Here is a 23,407-nt window from a genome sequence, read left to right as displayed (position 1 = left end):
CGCATGGGAGATAAAAGGGTTTGGTGCATACTGCCTGCGGGGCAGTGTGGATTTCTCCTCAAAAACCCAGTTTCTAGTTTTAAATGCCTAAAAAATGAGACCTGTGCCTTATCTCTTGGGAGATCGTTGATGGATCCATTTCTCAAAAAGATATTTTATTCATTCAAACTATTCAGTTCTTTAATTCAGTGCCACTCCCTTCATTCAGATGCCTGGAGTCTTTTATCATGTCTCCTCTTACTCATTGCTTAGCCAAGTTAGACATACTTAGTTCTTTTAATCTTTCCTGGTAACTGAGTGTCTTTAATCATCCTGCTTGATGTCAGAGTGTTTGATGCCCACTTTTACTGAAAGTAAGCCTGGATTTTGTGTGTGTGCAAATCACTTGGGAAGTGATCCAGGAGAGCAGGAGTAGCTGAGCAGCTGCAGCTGGTTGCACAGGCTCACTCCTGGATTCCTCAAAAGCTCCCTCAAATATCCCAGTGTGGGTGCTGGGGAAGATTCTTGTATGCCAGCGGACTTGGCACGCTTGGGGATTAATTAATGTTTTTGTTGGATGTGGGCAGCAGCTCCCCTGAAGACGTCTCATGGCTTGGCTTTCCAGAGGCACATTTCTCTGGACTTCCATGGAACTAATTGAAGATGCAGGTGTTGATTATGTTTGCAGAAAACAGGCCCAGAAAGGTTACTGAAACCTGCATTTCCTTCTCTTACCCATCAGCAACAAGAGCAAGATAGAGACTTAATTTCCTTCTACAAAATCCATAGCAAAGCCGAGGGATGGGCTGTTTTTCAGGAGCAGTGATTTTGCAACGTGCTGTTAGTGAAGCTCGTCTGCTCTTGCTGCAGGTATTAATGTTGATTTTCCAGATGAGTTCATATATTTGCACATGAAAATAATCATTCACAAATTCTTAAATCAGTGTGAATGTAGGAATCGTTGCTGTCTGTTACTGAGCTATGCAATGTATCACCTCAGCACAGTGTCATCAGACTTGGCTTTCTGGAGTTCAGCATCTGCTTTCCTTCTTTGAGATAGAAGTCCACTATTTACCCCGCCTTATTTCAGTGGGAGCTGTAGGTATTTCTCTGATCCAAGCCCAGTGCTGACTCACATGGGTTAATGCAGCGCATCTCCGGGTTTGCTGGCATCAGCACTGAGGCAGCTCTCGGGGTGGCACCTCTGAGTGAAGGAGGAGCATAGACTTTGAATCACAGCGTTTGGCAGCAAATTAAAGAAGGCCAAAGACCGCCTGTCCCTCCCCCTCATCCTATCCTGCAAGAATGCTTCTCATACTTCCCAAACTTAGCAGTGCAAATGTCACTTGGTTAAGTACACTGCCTGACGATGCTATTCTGATGTTAATAAATGTCCCATTCCCCCACTGTGGTTCAAACTCGGTCTACCAAAGAGGCTGTGTGATATACAGCTATCCTTACATGGGGTCCTGTGGCCTGGGAGGAGGAAGAAGAGCAAAACCTGGTTTGGGGAGAAAGCAAAGTTCCAGCACAGAGCAGCACCTGGTGCCCTCTGGGTGCCCCTTGTCACCCTTTGGTAACAAGAATGTAGTGTGGAATGTCCCTAAAGCCTGGAGATGGCTGCTAGGAAAAGTGTGTGCCCTCTTGGTGATGCTCGTGCCCTCTTGGTGAACATCCCAGGAATACCACATCAGCTGGAAGAGCCAGCAGGCTCGTTTTGATTTTCCATTGCTGATTCACTGCAGGTGTTCACCGTGAGATGGGCATAGCACTGTAGAACACCATCCCCACCCCTGGGGCACGTCACACCCTGTGTGCAATTACATTCACTTTGCTGGAGGATTTTCACTCCCTACCTCTTTGATTGCAACCTTGGGGGCTGGAGTGATCGCTTTTATATATAATTGGTTTACTTTGCAGCAGTATTTTGAAGAAGAGAGGAAATGAAGCTTTTTGGTTGGAGGGAAGGGACAGGGTTTGGCTCGCTGACATTTCTTTTGTTGCGATGCTGTATAGGTCTCGCTTGCCTGCAAAAAGGAGAAAGGAGGAGTGTGTGCAGGGAGTTCAGGTCCTGTTGTGGCTTCTTGGGAAGTGAGGTGAGTTGTGACAGCCTTCAGTGCTACTAAGCTCAAAGCTACAAACACAACTGGGTTTCCCTGCAGCCTTTGGGTGAGACCTCTTCTGAGCCTCCAGATTTTTTTGTTATGGGTTTCTTTGTATTTTCTAGGCTGATGGGAGGTTTTTAGACTGCTGATGTGATCAGGGTTGCAGGAGGCTGTAGGATCACACAAAACTTATTTCTGACTGTGGCTTGGCTGTATCTGGGATTCACAGCGTGGGACTGCATTCCTACTATTACTAACACTGTTAGTATATGGTCTGCATTTGTCTGGTTGAATTGTATGTGTGGTGTCTGCACCATGTGCAGGAGGACTTGAGTCCAATACATTTCTTGTGGCTTTGGATATCCAGAAGATATTGAGAGCTTGGGCCTCTGCTAACCTACCAAGTGCCCTTGAGTTTTCTTCTCTTTTGAGAGGAGTTTGAACACAGCCCACATATATGAGCTTGTCTGAGCCTGTCCTCTGTGCTCATACACCCTGACTGGCAGCATGAGCACGTTCCTGAGGGATAGGTATCATCACTGTGGCAGTGCAGTCCAACTGGGCCATCTCACACAAGATGTGGCAGTCCCGGTAGGGACCAGCGAGACATCTGTTGTACAAGTGTCCTAGACTCAGAGAATCATCAAATATCCAGAGCTGAAAGGGACCTAAGAATTATCGAGTCCAACTCCTGGATCCACACAGGACCACCTAAAATTCAAACCCTATGTCTCAGAGCAATGCTCATGAACTTCGGCACCTTGGGGCTCTGAACAGTAACCTGGGCAACCCATTCCATGCCCACCGCCCTCTGGTGCAGATCCTGTCCCTGACCCACACCCTCCCCTCCCCTGATGCAGCTCCATGCCGTTCCCTCATGCCCTGTTTGGGTCACATAGAGCAGAGCTCAGTGCTTCCCCTCCACTCCCTGTGAGGAGCTGCAGCCACCATCAGGCCTCCCCTCAGCTCCTTTGCTCTGGGCTGAGCTCACCCAGGGTTCTTACCTGCTCCTCCTCCATCTTGCCTTCCATACCCTTCACTATCTCTGTACCTTCCTTAGGACACTAAAAGATTTGTGTCCTTAAGCTGTGAGACGCTGAATGATACATAGTGACACAGCACCGATGCTGGCACCTGCAGTGGGATGGCAGTACTGAAATACACTGTATCCCACTAACTCAGCAGTGGTCTGCAGATGTGAAAAGGTGAAAAAATGAGCCCTATGTGTCAGGGCTTTCTTGGTTAGCATTTCTTGTGAGATTTTTTGTGCACATCATTGCATCTCCCGTGCACTGGAAATTCCCTCTAGATATCCATCTGCCTTTGCTGAGCTGTCTCCTCCCCTGCACTTCCTCACTATAAGCTTTTTCAGGACAGGAACTTTTTTTTTTCTGCGTGTGTTTGCATAATGCTCGGCATGTGCTATCCGGTCCATATTGCAGTGTGACTAAATATCTTTTATCTGAACAGTTGTGACTCTGGAGGGCCTTTTGTATGTTTCTGTCTCCCTGATGCCCTAGATGTGTTCACAGAGGTGCAACTCATTGCCTTGTGTTGAGGAAGGGACTAATGTCGATGATGTGTTTTCAAGAGTCTCACCTGGGATCAAGGCAAACATGTTATTTGCTGCATTATGTAACTGTTGTTCAGTTGTAAGTTGGCAAATAGAGAGAATGTGAGAGTGTCTGTATAGTGAAGGAGACAGAGTCACAGTAACATCATATGGTCACTGCCTTTGGCTGAGCTCTGGTCATGATCAGGTGGTGGCTGTGTACATCTCCTTCCATCCATCCACCTTGGGACCAGAGAGTGTTGCGGAGGTCAGGTGCTTCCTTCTGCTGCTGGTCTCTTTGCTCTCAAGCTGTGCCTCGATTCTGCACCCAGAGAACAGGGATAAGTTGAGTCTTTGGAGTTTTGATAATTACCTTAAGGTACATATAGGGCTGCAGCAGCAGGTTCTAGTCCCGTGTTTAACTGGAGCTGGGTGCTTTCTACAGTATCAGTGGCTCTCAATGAAGAGCCTCATTTTCACTTGGCTGCTCTAAGACCAGCTGGCTTTTCTTGGATAAAGTTCATCCAGCATAACAGCTGTCTTCCCTCCTCCTTCCCTCTGCTTCTGGAAGCTTGCTCTGGTCTGACACCTTCATCACCAGCAGTGTTGGGGATTGGGGCTTGGATATTCAGACCTCTTACCCTCTTCTTGTTGCAGGGTCACCAAACCCATGAGTAGGTGCCAGGCCACTACAGCTGTGCAAGGCTCTCTCTGTCTTCTTGGGTTTTGTTTGCTGGGGTGGTGGAATGCAGGGATTTGAGGGCCTGTGGGTTCCTTAAGCACTTAAACAGGAGAATGCACTCATCTCCTTGATAAAATGAGCAGCCTGCTTGAAGTGGTGGGGAGGGGAGGATTTTATAAGTCTCAGGATCATTGGTTAAACATTAAGAAGGACAGTTGCTATCAGCAGTGCATAGTCTGGTTGGAGGCCTGTAATTAGTGGTGTTTCCCAGGGGTTGGTGCTAGGACTGGTCTTGTTCAATATTTTCATCAGTAATCTGGATGAAGGAATAGAGTGCATCCTCAGCAAGTTGTAGATACAAAGCTAGGAGGAGTGGCTGATGCACTGGAAGGCTGTGCTGACATTGAACAGGACCGGATGTTCTGATGGTCAGCAGGTCGGCCATGAGCCAGAAGTGTGCCCTTGTGGCCAAGAAGGCCAAGATATCCTGGGTTGCCTTAAAAAGACCATGGCCAGCAGGTCAAGGGATGTGATCTGTTCTGTCTTGGTGAGGTCACATTTAGAATACTGTGTCCAGTTCTGGGCTCCCCAGTTCAAAAAAGACAGGGATGTTCTAGGAGTCTGAGGAAGGCCACGATGATAAATGGCCTGGAGCATCTCCTATATGAGAAAAGGCTGAGTAACCTGGATCAGTTCAGAAGTCTGAGGGAGAACATGATTAATGTCTATAAATATCAGAAGGGAGCTGTGAGGCAAATGGATGAGTCCAGGCTCTTCTCAGTGGTCTGTAGTAATAGATCAGGGAGTGATGGCGTAAAACTTGAACATAGGTTCCACACAAACATGCAAAGGAACCTTTTGCTAAGGGTGATGGAGCATTAGAATAGGTTGCCCAGAGAGGTTGTGGAGTCACCTCCTATGGAAATATTCATGACCTGCCTGAACGCCTACCTGTGTGATCTGTTGTAAGGAACCTGTGTTAGCAAAGGGGTTTAATTTTATGATCTCTTGAGGTCCCTTCCAACCACTGCAATTTTGTGATTCTGTGACTGTGCATTAGGCTGGGTGGAGAAGATTTTTTTATCTGTTTTCTGGGGGCTAAAAACAGGTGTTAGGTGTCTGGGAGTTGCCTTGAAGGCAGAGAAGGAGGATGCAAATGAACTGTGAGACATAAAAGGAGCCATCGGAATGCCCTGTTCTGCCACTAAGTTTGCCTCCACCCTGAGCAATTTGCATGGTGGGAGCTGATCATTCTGCAGCCTCCAGAAAAGAGAATGTGTCCTGCCTCAGGAGACCCTTTCAAACCTAAAGATCTTACAGAGGGGCAAAAAGGGACTGAGCCCAGAGGCCTGGTTGTTTATAGATAGGCCAGGAGATGGGTCTTGCTCAACAGGGTGGGCTGTGTCTGCTTTCCTGGCTGGGAGCTGGGTTCCTGAAGAGGCTGAGTGCTCAACCTTCCCTGTTTTCAGTGGTGAGTAACTGCTAACTATAACTTTCTGGCCCTTGGGAGGGGCCTGGATGAAGTTTCCTTCAGGTTTTGCAATAGTTGAAATAAGTCAATGCTGACCCTAGTACACATAGCAGCTTAAAATCTTCTGTCAATGCAGTCTGTGGGCTCAGGGCCCAGTGGCGAGCTACTAGAGGTTACTACTGCCTGTTTGCTGTTGCAAAAACAGTGTAGCAATTAGTTTAAACGTACCTGCAGGAGATTTTAGGCTGTACTTTGCCTAATGCCTGAAGGAATTGGGGCTGTTTAGTCTGTAATAGAGGAGGCTGAGAGGAGAGCTCATCACTAGCTGAAAGGTGGTTGCAGTGAGGAGAGTGTTGGTCTCTTTTCTTGGGTGACAAGTGATATAAAGTGTGAGGCAACAGCTTCAAGCTGTACCTGTAACCTGTCAAGGAATAGCAGCACAGCTGGGGACCTCCTGGATGTGATGATACTGACTGTGGTGGTGAGAGGAGCTGAGCACTTATCACACAGTCCTCCTTCTACCCTGCCCACATTTTACGCCCAAACTCTGTCCTCGTGCTTTTAATGAAGTTGATGCTTATGCTGTGATTTTAGCACCTGTCTCTTGTAGCAAGCATTTTTGGGAAATTCCTCACCCATGGATGGCAGTTCTCCCTCCTCACTCACTCTTCCTATTGTATTTGTATTGCACAGTGGTCAGCACCTGTGTGTGCTGTCCTGCAGAGTAATATGCCCCACCTCAGCTCAGTGATGATTTTATTGTTCTACAGTCTAATTTTTTGTTGTTAACAAGCATTTCCTTAGCATCCCTGTAAGACAAGATGCTACCTCTTTGCCACAAAGGTTGGATGTTCATTGGCTCTGTGTGTTGGTCCTTCCCTTTTCTGAATTCATTTGATACATGCAGGATGTAATGTTAAACATTTGGGCTTTCTCCTATTTCAGACCTTTTTCCTTCTGTAAAGTAATCCCATGGGATTACAAATGTTTCTGTGAATGCCCAGATCAGATCCCAAGAAGGGAACAGCAGGTTACACAGCCCCACAACCACACACTGCTTCATCCTTGTGTATGTGGACACAATCAAAACTTTGGATCAAAAGTTTTAAGGCCTTACATCCTCTCAGAATGCTGTTGCTATAAGTCTGGAAGAAATAAATGGTGACGTTGTTCCATCTTGTCTTCCTTCAGCTCAGTACATTTTCCTCTCCATGTTCAGCTGTTCTTCATCAGTGGCTCCCACCATCATCAGAGCCAGCAAACTGTGGTGCTCAGCAATGTCATGTTTATGTGTTTTACGACATTCTAACCATGTCTTCTGGCTGGACATGGCTGTTAGACATTATAATACAGCAGTCATAAACCTGAACCATCTGATGACCATAACCACATATAGGGATCATCTATACACAAAAGGATTAGTGCAAGGTGGGCAGCTGAACGTAAGGTTGAAGATTTTTATGAAAGTGTCAAGATGTTGGATGTGAAAGAATCAGATGTGTTCTGGTTTTTTATTGAGGTTTTGCATCAATGGTATGTTCGGTCTTGCTGCTTCTTATTAAAGTTAAGTGTCTGTGGTGGGTTAAGTCGTATGTGTACAAGCAGATGCTCTCAGAGGTGGTTTATACCTTAGTCTGTGTGTCTTTTCTGCATGAGCTCTCATCCCTCCATGCCTTTGCCTGGCACACTGTTCACAGATCTGCCCCTGACCTTTACATTTTCTCAGGGTCTTCACTGCCTTTCCTGGCAGCTTGATGATGTGACCAGGAAGAACTTGTTGAAGAGTTGGGGTATGTCATGCAGACTTTGTCCATAGCAGGTGCTTGGGGCAATAGAGCTGGTGGTGAGGTGAGGAACTGTCAGGGTCTCTCCTACAGCACAGCAGGACCTGGGTTGGAGACCCTGCACTGCTAGCCAGAAGGGACTACAGGAGGTCCTATTCTACTTGTAGCGGGGCAGGGCATACAGAGCCAAGGCCTGTGATTATTCAGGAATGGAGATATCACCTCCTTTCCAGGTGGCTCCTTCCAGCCCTAACCCTAACCCCACACCACCCTTCTTTCAGGAAGGATTTCTGGCTAATTTATTTTACTCCCAAAAGCGTAAATATCTGTTTGGTACTTTGGTCCACCTAGAGCTGTTTGACCTTTGTGACTGTGCCAGTTTGGTGGACTTCATTAATCTAAATGACAGTGGGCAGGAGTTAAATGAGAATATAAAAACAGATGTTTTCTAATCTGATTCATTGGGGAGGGGGAGAACAAGTACTACTTTGTAGATCTGTTGTTCCATGGACTGTGGCAAGTTTCCAGACAGTTGGCTTAGTTGAGGAGTGGCTGGGGGAACTAAGGTTGGTTAATCTGGTGAAGAGGTGGCTAAGGGGAGAGCTCATCACTCTACAACTGCCTGAGAGCAGGTTGCAGCAAGGATAGTGTTGGCATCTTTTCTTAGGTGACAGGTGATAGACCATGTGGCCTGAAGTGGCCTCAGGTTGAACCAGGGGTGATTTAGATAGGATATCAGGAGTAATTTCTTTATAGATAGGGTCTCAAGCATTGAAACCGGCTGCCCAAAGAGGTGATGGGAGTCCCCGTCCCCAGAGATACGTAAGAGCTGTGTGGATGTGTCTCTAAGGGACATGCTTTATTGATGGACTCTTGCTAGTGTTCAGTTGATGGTTCCGTTTGATGATCTTGAAGATCTCTTCCAGCCGAAATGATTACATGATTCTAGATGAGATGTCTAACTACTAGACAGCTCAGATTAGGTAGAAAACAGTCCTTCCTGTTAATTCCTTAATGTTGTTTGTATATAAAAAGAGTTCAGTAATAACTCCTTGCTTTCTGGAAATGGAGTATAAATAGGACATTTGGAGCTGCTTTGTGGTTACAGCAGTGGACAGGTGACTATGATAAGGATCTCAGGCTGTGTTCATCTTAGCCATGGGCAAAATCTTAGAAAATGCCAGCATGACAAGGGTTAATGCATACACTTAGGTATCTCATGGTGAACTGATGAGTTCTGAAAGCAATTTTACTGCTGCACACCACCCCAGACTTTTTTATATACGATGAAGCTTCAAATAGTGCTCACGTCAGACTGAAATCAATATATCCAGGAAAGATTAGGACAATTTCACTTGAGGTTTTTGTTGTGGTTTCTTGCAGGAGGAATAAAGAAGGTAGGATAACCAAGGTCAGCACCTCACTTCAGGCTATCAGTTGGACTGCTTGTGGGCAGAGATATTAAGTTACCGTGTGTGTAATTTATCCATTATGCTGGTGACCAAGTAATCCAGTAAAATGGCAGCAAAAAGGATAGGGAAGTTATGAAAATTTCTGCTGTAAACTGAACTGGAAGGATTACGTGCAGAGCTGTCTTTGGTTATCAGATGTCACATTGTCTTTAGAAAGTGCCTGAGAGGGATTTTACTCAAAGTTTTGCAATAGAAGTCTCAGTGCCCATAAGTAGGGCAGAGCATGTCTTTTCAAACAGAGGCTGTGTTGTTCCCTGCCTGGGTGCTCTTCACAAGTTTTGGGCGCGCCAATTTTGATTATGGCTTGCATTTATTATTGCTTAATGTAATTAATGCCATCATTTGAAATTGATTAAGTATTGTTTAATATCATAGTATCCTTTATTACAGCTTACTTCTTCCTTGTATTTGTTATCCTCATCTTCTCATCTTTATTGTAGTATTGCTAAATGCTTCCTAGACCTGGGATGCATGTGTGCCTCCTTTGATATCCTTAGTCACATTATCCAAGTGCAGATTACAGGTGCTGACAACTGTCTGACCCATTTTCTTTTGTTTACAGCCTCATTTTGCACCTTAACTTGGTTTTTATGAAGTAATTGAGCTAAATATAGTATTATTTTAGTCTAATTTATACGCAGTTGACATTATTTAACTTTCTTGCTTTATGTGGATAAATTCTCAAGGATGGCATCCTGGCATTCTCTGCCAGTATTGCTTTCTGTGTAGTTAATATAGAATTAACCTTAAAGGAATGGGTTTTGAAAACTTATTTCCAATCTTCTGCTTATTTTTGCCATGTCTGGGCTGCTGATTATAAGAAAATTGCGCCTCAGAAGAAGGCTGCTTTGACAACACACTGTACACTATATGAAGCCAAGGAAATAATGTGCTGCAGAACCCTATGGACCTTCTGGCTGATTTTTTCTCTTTTAAGATCCAGAGTGATCATCGTCTGTTGTGGTATGTGGGGCTCCAAGCCAAGGATATCCACTATTTTTGAAGCATGATCATTACTGTTCAAAATAGGCTTTTTTTTCCATGATCTTATAGGATTTCGCCTCTTCTCTAATAAGCTAATTTTATCCCTGCTTTGGCATCTGTACTCTTTGGTGTTATTTTGGTGTGTACTTTATATATATCGTATGTAGCTCTGTGCACGCATGCATCACTGTGTGTGATTTATACAAGCTTGTCTTGTCTCTGCTGTCAGAGGGAAATCATTCTCACTTTTGTGATGGGGGTGTCAGGTCAGATGTGTCGAGTCCATTGCCAGACCTTTCTGTGACCTGTCCCAGTTTGCTTCCCTTCATCCCTAAATGATACCATTGCTTCTCCCAGGCAAGAGAAGATGTGAACCATCCACTACTCTTGCTGTATGAACACAGGGGGTGCCTTTATGACCTGCTACTTCTGCTTCTCTGTCAGCTGTTCCTGGAATGATGGCCTGTGTCATTGGAGACTGCTTTGCAAGACAGACACTAAGTCTAGTGAATGGAAGAAAATATTTCTCACTCTCTTTATTTGCCACTGCACCCACTGTCCTTATTTCTAGGGAAAAAAAAGACTTAAGTTGTACAGCCATCTTCTCTTCCTTCTTGTCCTTCATCCTCACATTATTTTTGAATGAGTAATTTTGAATGGATCTGCTTCAAGATGAAATTTTGCCTTGCTTTGGGTAGCAAAAACTGAGTAACTAAAATCTCCTTCTGAGGTAATGGGGTAGGAATGGATTGGATGGTGCTAGGACCTTGTGCTCCAACTGAATAACAGGGGAAGAGGAATCCAGCAGCAACAACATGCTCTTGAGGAAGAAAAGGAGACATATTTAACCCTAAGGTCAAGTAATGGAAGAGAAATGATCCCTCATGGTCAATTCCAACCTGAAGGAGCCCAAGGAGCATGATGGTCATTTGACTGACCCATCTTTTGGTCCTGTTCAGAAGAAGATGTTCCTATTGCATGGACATTAATGACCTTTGTTTCACTGTCATGTCTTTAAGGGCTCAAGATGATGTTTGCAGAGGAAACAGAGACCTGGTCTGCCATGACCTTGTCAGTGTTACATATTTGCATAATGTGAATGCCAGCCCGGATGAATTGTGACAGGTGTATTTGTTGTAAGCAAATAAAGGTTTTCAAGAAGCTCTGGAGTTTCTAGTTTAATAACCTGAGAATGGATACTTAAAAAGATATGTTTTGTGGCATGACATGGAAAGTGAGTTCCTTCGAGACAGAAGAAAGGTAAAAGGATGAAATTAGTACAGCCAAATTTGCCATGTACCCTGACTACCGGTTTTGAGGTTGTCATCTGTGGGAGGTGTTATGTCTAAGCAGAGCATCAGAGTCTTATGCAAAGGCCTTAGTGTATTCAGTTTTACCTTGATTTTACATCAAGTTACTGTGTTGTGGTTTAACCTGGCAGGCAGCTCAGTTCCACACAGCCATTTTCTCACCTCTTCCTCCCAGTGTGATGGGGGAGAGCATCAGAAAAAAAAAACCAACAAAACAACAACGCAAAGTAGAGTTTGTGAGTTAAGATAAAACTATTTAATAAGACAGAAAAGGAAGAAGAAAAAAACGATAGTAAATAACCACAAAACAAGTAATACACAACACAGTTAATTGCTCACCACCCACTGGCAGATGCTCAGCCAGTCCCTGAACAGCTGCTACCCCCCAGCCAACTCCCCATGGTTCTTCACGTTTTTTTTTGCATGATGCCATATGGTATGGAATATCCCTTTGGCCAGTGTAGCTCAGTTGACCCGCTTCTGCCCCCACCCATCTCCTTGTGCCCCTACTACCCCCCTCACTGAAACTTCCCTGGCTCTGTACAGCACTGCTCAGCAACAACTGAAATGCTATGAAGAAATGTCCCAGCTGAAACCAAGATGTGCTGGATGGCAGAAAGATGTGACTTTTGCTTTGAGGAGCACCACAGCTTGCCACCAGTTAATCAGATTAGCACTTGTGGTCCTCTTCCTCACTACTGGCACTGTTATCGTTGATTTCATAAAAACATTCTTTTATTTTTTGCAAAGAAAGGAATCCTTACAGTTTGATAGAGGCCACAGAGGTGTTAAAACGTTGAGCCTGAGGTTTTTCACTTATTGTTACCTACTTCAGTGAGAGCTCTGCTGAAGCTGAAAAGGTTTCAGCAGTGTGAAATTGCCAAAGGAAAGGAAACACTCAACATTTTCAGCTTCATAGTCACCCAAGCCATAGCTAGTTCCGGAAGGGTCGATGAGTGTATGGACGTGAGTAAGCCTTCTGAGACTAGCGTGGGCTCTATCAGACCTAGCAGGGGTTTCCCAGGTCAGACCCGAAGCTCTCCACTCGAGATTTGAATGTCACAGCAGCTGCATCTACAGGAAGGCTTTGGCTAACACTGTACAGTCAAAAATATCTATTGTTCCCTTAACAGACAAAGCTATAACAGGAAAAATGTCTTGTGTCAACCTGGCCTTTGAAATACAAATGAGTAAGAGCAACCTCACTTTTAAATGTCATCATGTGCTTTGTGCAGTCACTTTGTAATTTGCTTGCTTGCTTTTCTGTGGTTACTGCATTTCAGAGCTTTTGCTTCAAATGATGTTTAAATAAAAGGGAAAGGAGAGGAAAAGGCATTTCTGGTGCTGCATGGGGAGTTCTTTGGGGTTGCACTGACTGCTTCTATTTTTAAGCATAAAGACAGGCATTTTGTTCCTATAAAGTATCAGCTGATGGTGGAAATACCAGCAGCTGTGTTTTCTTATTTCATGAAGTTTGAGAGAAAGGTACATGAAGGAGCACTATGCATCTCTGCTTTGCAAACTTGGCTTTTTCTATATGCCCCTTTTCTGATTCAGAATCTTTTGGGTCCTGGTGGCTTGCAGTAACATAATGAAACTTCCTCTTGGTGAGGATGGCTGTCCAACACTTGCAGCATGGCAAGTGCCATCCAAGCACCCTGCTTGCCAAATCTCCCTTTGCTTTTGTTCACTGCTTTCTGCATGGGGCACCTTTGGTTTTGCTTGAAGTCCTGCATCTGTTTGGTGGGCATCTGTTCCTTCAAACTGAATCTTGAAGTGTGTGCAGAACTGACTCTGGAATTGGGTTGGTCCTTCTGCAGGGAAGCTGGTTACGGAAACAAACTGTTATTTGGGGTTGCACTGTGATGGACTGACTGGTTTGGGTGTTTTTGGTCTGTTTGTGATTAAATCTGATGGTGACAATAAAAACTGAACAAAAAATAACATGAAAAGTAAATAAAAGCCTTGGAAGGATATTTTGGGTTGCCAGAGGATCTTCATCCACAGAAATTTAATTGCTTTAAAGTAATGCAGTGACTAGTTCGAGTCGTCTTTGCAGACTCCTGTCTGAGCAATGGACATTTCTATGGAATTAATCAGAAAGAAATGCAGTTTCTTTCACCATGGGCAAAAACAGCCCTCAGACTGAGGAGACTGCGTAATAGCAACAACTGTAGCTGTTGACTTAGCCAGAAATACACAGCCAGTAATAAACACAAAAATCATTAGGAAGTATGGACCACTGAATCCATGCTGAAAAGCGCTCAGAGCCGTATTGCGATCAGTGGGTAAGGGGGTTGGAAAGAACAGTGTGAATTCTGGGGTGTGGTGCTGAGACTGGAGGCATACTGTGAGGTGGGCTGGAATTGGGTGGGACAAGACAGCATGGCATAGTATGGGGTAGCAGGGGATGGCATGGCATAGCATGGTACGGGATGGCATTGGATGGGACAAGGTAAGATGGGATGTCCATGTACATACAGGGGAGTGGCAGATCTACATTTCATCAGTCTTGGGATTCAGCATTTTGCAGATCTGAAAGTAATGCTTGGCCAGTCAGTGGTACTACTCACACAGTTCTGATTTGATAAGGTGGATTATCTGTTTTGAAAACAAGAATGGGAGGAGTGAATATCTTTTCCCCACTTTGTTGATGTTGAAATACCATGTTGCAATATCCTGTGTTTTAGGATATTTAAATGTACTTCACAAGTTGATTTTGTACTTTTCATGTTTGTCTGCCACTCAAAGTGAGCTACTTCTCAAGTAGCTGTTTAAACTCCCCAGGCTGCCCTAGAACAGCTGCATCACCCTGGCAGCAGCCCTGGGCAGGAAGGAGATGCTCTCCACTTTCAGGTGGCCCAGAGAAGGGCTTGTCCTACTCTCACTTTCATGGTGCAGCTGGTGCAAAATTATGTTCCTGCCACGAGGGAGACTGAATTTATCCTGTCAGGTGTCTAGGAAGGGGCGATACGAGAAGCATCATGTTCCCACTTTGTTTTAGCACCCAGAGCCTTGTGAACTTCATATTTTGACACTTTCCGAATTGGTTGTTGATGTGCAGTGGGCTCTCAGCTCATTCTCCAATTTGAAATGAAGATTTTCTTCACTCTCTGCTTTAAGCGTACCACTTAAAACCACAAACAGCCTGGTGATGTGGAGCAGGCTGCTGGTGTTCATCCCCATGGCACTTAAAGCACAGAGGATCGTTTAAATGGGAGTATTCTACAGAGAATCATCAAATCATAAAATGGCTTAGGATGGAGCAGACACTAAAAATCATCTAGTTCCTGCCATGGGCAGGGTTGCCCCCCACAACATCAGGCTGCCCAGGGCCCTGTCTGTCCTGGCCTTGTATGCCTCCAGGGATGGGGCATCAACAGCTTTTTTTGGCCAACCATTCCAGTGCCTCATCACCCTCTGCATAAAGAATTTCTTCCTCAAAGTGCCATTTCTGGGGTGAAGCCCCAGCCCTGCCAGTCGCCACAGCCCCCTGCAAGGCGCCTGCACACAAAAAGCTGGGATTTAGTGTGGCAAAACAAGGAGTTGTGAAGAGGCTTAGGGACAGCAAGTCTGTGCCAGATCACAGTTTTCTGTGAGTTAAATAAATGTTGTCTTTTGAAGGAAGGTGTTGAAATGCTCCTGTGGCCTGTTAAAAACAGTGGTGCGTTGGGTGAAGAGCTGCCATCCCCTTTTTCCATTTCCTTCTCCATTTCTCTTTCCATTTCCTTTTCTGTTTCCATTAATAACTGTAAGTTTTTCTGCTTCATGCTTCTTTAACTTTTTGTTCACTTACGACTTTCAAGGCGTGCTTTTACCAAGTTTAAATGCTTTGCCTTTGCTTTGTTGAAAATCACACGTCAGTTGAATGACTGCTGTTATCTCAGGTTTCCCCGGGTCTTCCCATGGGCTGCTTTTGATTTCAAAGGTACATTTGTTGAAAAAAGGAAGATTTCCACAAAAATGCCCATTGCACCTCTGACTTGTTCACACAGGGCTCCTGTTGAGCAGCTGTCCTGTTTTACTGAGCGGCTGGAGTTACAGGCTGATTAAAGGAGTAGGAAACCTCTTTTCATTTCTTTCTGCTGCATGTATGTGACTATTGGTGTGCTCTGCTTTTGGGTGCAGGGAAGATGTGTGCTTAATGTGACTGAACCTCCTCTTTTCTAAGTTCAGAACTGATCCAAGTTTACCACTCACTTCTTCTTGGCGAGCTTTTGGTAAAAGGGATTATTTAAATCCATGTTTTTCCTTCAGTTAGTTTTATTCTGGGGTGGAGCTCATCCAGTGCAGTCCTCCTGGGGATGAGGTGGGAATGAGAGGGGTGCTGGACACCTCACTGTATCCCTGTGCACCTCACAGTCCTCAGCACTGGGTGCTGCTCCTGCTCAGCACTGTCCACCTTTGCTCCTTACTTGTGCTAATATAGGTGCCTTTCAGCTGAGGCTGTACAGCACCTCTCCACACACCTTTTCATTCTGAACATGAATTTGCAAGGGAAGGTTGGTGTTGTGGTTGGATCTGAGGCCTTTTCCTGTTGTTGCGTTGCAGGAGAACAACTTGAGCTACATCTAAGCTTCTGGGAGTGAAAAGTATTTGGTTTCAGTGGCTGTGTTTGGTCGAGAAGCAGAAAATGGGAGCAGACCTGAGTCTGATGGATCTGGCAGCCCACGAACTCCCGCCTTTACATGCTTTCCTTGTATAATTGCAGTAATGGAAGTCATTGACACTGTCCAGCTGACGACGAGCTGCATGGTTTTGCTGGGCATTGCAGACACTTCCTAATGCATCAGCGCCCGTGAGTCTTGTGGGCGCAGCCTTCACTCTGTCCCTACCAAGCAGGCTCCAGTCTGGCTGCTCCCATCTAATAGCTGGGAAATTAGAGCTGGGAGCGAGCAAGAGCTGCTTGCTGTGATACAGAGGGCTTCAGTGGTGAAACAGAGGCTGAAACTCAAGCAAGAAGCCTATAGATGAAGTGCTGAGCACTTCACAATGGCATGATGCACTTCCATAGCCTGGCAGAGTACTTATGTAATTTTTCAGATAGATGAAGCAGTAAGTAAGCCAGCTGTGACCCCACCAAAACAATTTCCAAAGGCAGTAGTATTAAAGGAAAATAGAAAAACTCAACATTGAAGTGTACGGAGGTCTGCCTTAGGCAGTTCTCAGTGCCTACAGGGCAGGGAGCTGGGGACAGGAGGAGTTAGGTGGGTTAAAGTCCAGAGAAGGATATTGAAATACATGAGCCATCCCTGGGAAAGGTGGATCTGCAAGCACTGGGTGAAAGAGCATGAGGAGGGGGGTGGGTTAGGTGGGGGTGTGGATTCCAGGAAAGGGTTTATTTCTTAGATTGCAGATGCTTAATGCTATTAGCATCCAAATGGCTCCCGCTGGTCTTTGAAGTCAGCATCTCATTGAGAAGTAAAGAGCAAAAGGGGTGTGGGGAATAATGCATTTATTTCATTTCTGGCTGGTGAATATATTTCTTTGCAATGTTGAGTTAGCAATGAGACATTACATGGTCTATTTTGGGAGCAGTATTTCTTCAAAACATGAGGCATTTATCACTTTGGCTGGGTTTTTTTTTTTCTTTTTTTTTTTTTTCTGTTTCATTATAGGTTGGTTTTCTGTGTGTGTGTGTGTGTGTCTTAATACTCAAACCTGCTTTATACAGAAGACAGCAGAAAGCCACAAAACTGGAGTCTCAGTAATTTATTTACACCCACCATTTGCCAGTGTTCTGGATTGGAAACCAACCGCAGCAGCTACTGAGAGTCTCATTCCTCCTCCATGTGAATCTCCTTCCAGGGAACTGTGAAAATTCCCACTTCCATCTCCTTTGCATACTGGGGTTTCATGACCATTGAAGCCCATTCCTGGAACCATGGAATGGCCCCACAGCATGCTTTTGATCCAGGTCAGATGTGGGCTTCTCTGTGGGATGAGTGCCCATCAAGTCCAGCTGTCAAAACCTACCTAGACCCTATGGAGCTGCATGCTCTGACTGAGAGTCCTGCTTCAGTCCCTACTGAAATGTCCCCACACCCTGCCCCAGGGCTGTGCATTCCTGGGCTCTGGTTGCCTGTACCTCATGAAGTCTTTCCACCAAACTCATCAGTTTGGCTTGGTTCTGCATCACCACACTGACACTGTGCAAACTGCAAGCTACCAAACCGTACCTTTGAGCCACCTCATGGGGCACATGTCCAACAGTGCTTTGGCTGCTGGACCACGCAGGGTAGGATGTGCAGCACACAGCAAAGTATGCTGGTAGAGCATGGAGCTGGGAGAGCAGCATCCCTAATTCAGGTTTGATGGGTGGCTGTGTTGGAGCCTGTCACGGGTTACTTAAATTTACCTATGCCCGTGACAGGGGAAGCCACCCCATAGGCCCCCCCCCTGGGGCCCGGAAAGGAGGGGGAAAAGGGGAATGGGATAAAAACAGCGGCAATCTAAGGAGGAAAAACTTATTTTACTAAATATGATATCGAAATACAAGATAACACAATATAATATAATTGAGGCTAACAAATTGAACGAAACAGAGAGAGAGAGTCCCCGAAGACCGAGAGGCCTACTGTGAACTCTAGGCGACATGGCTGGAACGCTTCCCACTCTCTGAGAAGTTCGAGAGAAGAAGGAGGGCACTCCAGCCTGGGAATGAGATTATATAGCGTCCTGGTCCCGTGACTTATTGTTACCCCTGTTGTTCCCTGGGATATGTAGTCTTCTTCTGTGGACTGCACATTCAATAGAAGTATCCATGCTTTACATGATGTTATGATGTGGAATACTGATAGCAAAATTACAAAATTACAAAACCATGACAGAGCCCTTTCTGCAAACTGCTTCAAAGGGCATTTGAGTGTTTTGTCTCTTCAATTCACTGTTCTTTCCCACTTGTGCATTTTGTGCAATCTTAAAGAATTCTTGCATGTATTTCATTCCTTTATCCTAGACCAAGAGGCTGTCTTCTTAGCTGGTTTGTTCACACAGAGTCAGGGAGTAGCAAAACATGTTTTTCCTTCTGAAAAGATATAAAATAGATGTGTTTGATACCTGAGAATAGTTTTTGCTGTTTGTCTGAGGCAGCTTGAAATACATAGGGAAAATAAGAATTGCTCCATTAGGATGAGCTGCTTGCAAGCATCCTGCCAAACTGGAACCGCCCTTCAAGATGCACTGAAATGAATTCAAACCCTCCACAGATAAACACAACATAGGTTATAATTTTATTTCAACAGAAGAAAAAAAGTCCAGTATATCATCTCCTTTTATTTCAGTGTGTGGTTGTCTTGTCACACATGTACATACAGAAACATGCTTTCTTCACATGTATTTACTGAGGCACTCAAGCTAAATGCAATTGAGCCTGGTGGTTGCTGGGATGTTTCATCGTGCACATCCAGGTTCCATCTGTACACAGGGAAGCTGGTGATGCAGCAAATGGCTATTTTCCTTCTTTTAAGAGAGGCATGTTGGGGTTTCCTTTTGGTGATTGCTTAGGATCTTAAAGCTTTTGTGCTTTCACATTTATCTTTGTGTTGGCTAAATTTCAGTTCACTTGATTCCCTGTGAACAGTTCTTTTTTTGTTGAATAAACTATTCCTTGCAAACCATAGCAGTGATGTTGTTGATGTTGTGGGGGTTTTATTTGGGTTGGGTTTGGTTGGGTTTTAAGCAGCTGTTGCCACCCAACAGTGGATTTCCCTTCATTATATATCTTCCAAATACATCTTTGAACTGGTTTTCCATGATTCTCACCTTGTGGATTCCTAAATATTTTATTTAGTTTTGTGGAAGTGTGAGTTCCTCTTGAGGAAATGGAAACCTCCTGACAATAAGTTTGTCTTTCTTAGTTGTTTTCCATGAACCTGTATGGTATGCTATACAGATCTCTGTAATGTTCCCAAAGCAAATTAGCTTGAAAGCCACCATTCAAATGGAGCAGTGTCGTACACTTAAATCTGTTCTTTCTAGTAGTTCATGGTATGTCTGCTTGGAAATTTCTGGATCCTACTGGGTCCATAGTGGGTTTATAACCCTCTCATTCTCATGGAACTGCTGTGGAGGACAGAATCAAAGTCTGCCTAGCATTTGACCAGAGCATGCACCTTGTACATACAAGCTTGGGCAGAGCATTGTGTTGATGTGGCTCCATGGCTTTTGTCTTAAGCTGAATTGAGTCCAGTTGACCTTAGCACAAGTGGAGCAAGCTGAGGTCTGCTCAAACGTGTCTAGGTAGACGTGTCCCACTAGGATTCTGTGAAATTCCTGCTTTGTCTGTTCGTCTCAGTCCTCAGCCTTGCCTTTGGCTGCACCTAGCACTGGACATATAGAACATGCATGGCTATAATCAAAGTGATGCTGAAAATGCCTGCAATTTAAAAACACTGTGTTAATAAAACAGAGGGACTTGTTTATGTTCAACTAAGCAGAATACTGATGTTTCTCAGTATGTTTTCTCAGTAAGTGTTTTCATCTTTGGAGCAACTCTGGTCAAAAGCACTGGTAGCTGATTTAAAGGATGGGTTATTACAAGACAAAAAACACAGTCTAGCCCCAGAAGCACTTTTGTGTGTATGTTTGCAAAGCTTTTTGTTTTGAGCCATGAAAAATGCTTCTGTCTAAAGCTCTGGTGTGGGCCTGGGGGAAAGCAAAGCAACTCTCTCTCTGTGTGGCAGGTTGTCAGTGCCACACAGAGAGCAAGGAGCACTGAAAGTAGTAAGAGAGCTCTTACTTTTTATCTAAGGCCTAGTGTGTTGTCTGTGGCTTGAGCCTGGCTTCTTTTGTGTCTGTGCAGGCTCAAACCAAGTTCAAATAACGTGTGAAAAACAACAACAAAAAAATGCACATCTCATACGACTATTGGATTTTCATTAGACAGTGAGCTGGTCACACCGGCAGTGATGTAGGGCAGGATCATCCCCTTTAGCACTGTGGATGGACTGGCCATGGAAGCCCCTTCTGAACAGGCATAGCCAAGGGAAAGTCGTATCCACAAGGAATGTGTTTTTTTTCCAAAGATGCCTGTACATCTGCTGAGTAGTATCCACAGAGCCTTGTGAAGCCACTTTGCTGAATTGCCCATGTCAGAGCTGCCTGATGTGTGTTCCTGGTCATAGGATGTCTTCTGTGCTACTGAGAGTGATGTAGAGATGCTCGTAGTAACAGATAGGAATGTTATGTGATTTAATTGAGAACAAATGGGACATTTTATATGCCAAGATGCAACAGTGAACCTGACTGAAATATGGACAGGCTCTTGTTGCACTGTGAAATGCCATCAGGTAGCTTGTGGTCTCCTGGCAACATTTTGTGAGTGGACTTTTTGGGCCATTTTCTGGGCTGTAAATGTAGGATTCATACATAGTAAGAAGGGATATCAGACCTTGATAGGTGTTAAACATGCTATTCAGGCCACTGTGACAAGAGGAGCATTAACTGTGCTCCAGCATTCACCTTATACAAATGGTGAATCAGAGAATGTCCATCCCCCAAGGAGGTCATGGTTGGGAACAGTGACAGAAGGATGTGGTTGGATACATGCAGATGGGGAGGGGGGGGGGGTGGATAAAATGAAAATGCCAGGATGCTATTGATCATCGTGTCGGATGCATCTCAGGACAGCAGGATGCTTACTGTGAGGTTTCTTGTAAATGTCATGGCAAAAGAGAGTTTTGATGAAGTCAGTGAGATTGTTTGACAGATATCAGGGGAATTCCTACCAGGCAAGAAAGGGAGCAGGAAAGAAGAAAGTATCATTTCCTGTCAACACGTTTTATATTGATTGGCCCAGGAGACCTGCTTGCAAAGTAGATTTTGTAAGAGTGAGCAGCAGGTAACAGTGTAAGGCCTGAGTTATGCCTTGAGAGTTAGGGAGCTCTTGTGTGATGAGGTAGAGAAAGAGGGGAGCTTTGGAAAGGTGGATAGAGAAAATAGATGTTACATTTCTGAATGAAGGGTTGTTGGGTTGGCTGGGATATGGGAAAATAAAAGCTTTGATGGCAGCAGTGGATTTAGTTGTTGGATGAAAAAGCATCCAAAAGATGTCCCGAAACATTATTTTGAACTGAAGTAGAGAGGGAAGTTTGTTGGTCATGAATGAGGAGAAGAGCTGGGTGTGTGTTTTGATGGAGGTGAAGGGAAGGTAGGGAAGAATGGGACCATGGTCAAAACCCACAGAAGGGAGACCTGGAGATGGGCTGGGGAATTAGGAAGAGATAGGAAAGGAGCCAGGCAGGGTTCTTGGGAATTCTGACCATGAACAAAAAGTACTGTTAGTGCATCCAGACCCAGACTAGATCTTCTGTAGCTCAACCTATACAGACAGTGAAAAGGTTTGAGTGTAACATGATAGGCATTGGCTTTGTGTGTGTGTGTGTGTGTGTCAGGGACGTGTCCTGCACAGCGAGGTGCCTCTGCACACTCCCATTCCATCGCTGCACACTTGTGATGGGATCCTATTCCCATAAAATAGTCATGTGCTGACGTCTCCTCCTGGTTACATGAGCTGGCTCTGGAAAACCTCAGCTCCTAGATTACAAACATAGCAGGGCTCTGTCTGCAAAGGTGTAAGGTTACAAAACACACACACACTCACACAGCTTAACCGAAACCACCTCATTTTTAGCAGTTGTGAGGGTTTATTCACTACACAGCAGTGGAGGAATGCAGGAATGTGAGTAGCATTAAACCTATTCATTTGGAGGGGGAGTCCTCTCCTCTTCCCTGCTCCAGCCTGCTTAGCTTTAATGGTAATTGCACCTCTTGGCTGGCTGAGCTGGCTGTCTGCCTGCCCTCCTGGTGTAGCTGGGGAGATGAACTGGAACCAGGAGGAGCAAAGTAGCTGTCAGTGTGGGGTGTCTGTGTCTGTGAGGGGCTGTCCTTTGTCCTGTGAGCCCACAGATTCCCTGCTTTAACTTAGTGCTTGGGTGGTGAAAAGGGGCATGCTTTTCAGCTGTGGAGTTTGGGTAGGGAGGAAGGCAGCCATTGCCTAGCTCCTGTGTATTGTGCTGGGTAATGTATTTCCCTCTTATTTTTCTATATTTCATGCTTTCTAATTAGTCATCCCCAGATGCATCAAACAGTACCTTGGCATTTAAAAATCAAACATTGATCCTAAAATCTTTGCCACTTTAAAAAAAGAAAGGAAGAAAAACAAATGCAAAAAGCAGCATTTTTTGTTGGCTTGTTAAGAATGTGAGAGACGCAGTAAAATCGGCTTTTTGGTTTATGCGTGCTGCCCCGTTCCTGGGGGAGGAATGTGTTCCTCTGCACGGCCAACTGCCACCATCACCACTTCCAGCCCTGCTGCTGAGGTTTCATGTGAAGCCAAAGGGCCTGGGAAATTTAGGAAACCAGTGACACCGGATCCATACCACAGAGGTGGATGCTATATGTGTGTGTGCAGAGACACACTGGCTCCAGATTTTGCCTTCGGGACTGAGCTGCCCACGGACAGTTATGCTGACAGTGCAATAGAAGCAGCTGCGTGTGAGCCCCAGAGATAATGTGGAGATTTTACTTAAGGTCTGTCCTTAAAGTATGCTGTTTTGAAGGGTCTTTATTGAGGATGGATGCAACCTAACCCAGTCAGTCTGTCCTCCTACTAGCTGGGAACACCAGCGCTTCCAGTGATGCATGCTGCTGGGAGACTGTTGTGCCTGAAGGGTTAAATTAGTAGTGCTTTCAAAGTTGGGATACATTCAGAGTGTAGCAATTGCACTTAATGATATCAGGAAATCTTAGTTCAACCCTTTCTCAGCAGGTCTGTGTGATGGTGAATTAGTGGTTGTGTACCTGCACTGGGATGGAGTTAAGATGCTCAAACGTAGTGCTTCTGCACCCAGTGTCAAGACTTTATTGCCTTGTGCCTGTGCTTAATCCAGATGGAGCTGAAGCAGAAGTAGCCCTCCATGCTCCATTGTCAGACACGTTCATTTTCGGTCATGGGCATCACTGGTGGATAGTTCCTGTCCTGTCCTGTCCTGTGGTTTGGTTGGCAGACTTCTCAGGAGGTGTGAACTTGGGAATCACAGAATCACAGAATTGTCAAGGTTGGAAAA

General features: G+C 44.9%; 1 long non-coding RNA gene across 4 annotated transcripts in view; it reads left to right on the top strand.

The window, feature by feature from the left end:
* Positions 1-11,611, top strand: part of LOC146761679 (uncharacterized) — a 70,653-nt gene extending 59,042 nt beyond the window's left edge. For 2 of the 4 annotated variants that reach the window (XR_014942415.1, XR_014942414.1), the window contains 3 exons: positions 1,996-2,075; positions 9,867-10,008; positions 10,387-11,611. This is a non-coding gene — a long non-coding RNA (uncharacterized LOC146761679). The remainder of the gene's footprint in view (positions 1-1,995; positions 2,076-9,866; positions 10,009-10,386) is intronic. The other 2 variants (XR_014942413.1, XR_014942416.1) reach the window with 2 other exon arrangements.
* Positions 11,612-23,407: the final 11,796 nt, after the last annotated feature.

The sequence above is a fragment of the Coturnix japonica genome, chromosome 2 (genome assembly GCF_054131305.1).
Source record: "Coturnix japonica strain WE chromosome 2, WE-NBRP24, whole genome shotgun sequence".
Lineage (NCBI taxonomy): Eukaryota > Metazoa > Chordata > Aves > Galliformes > Phasianidae > Coturnix > Coturnix japonica.
This window is presented reverse-complemented; position numbering and strand designations above follow the sequence as displayed.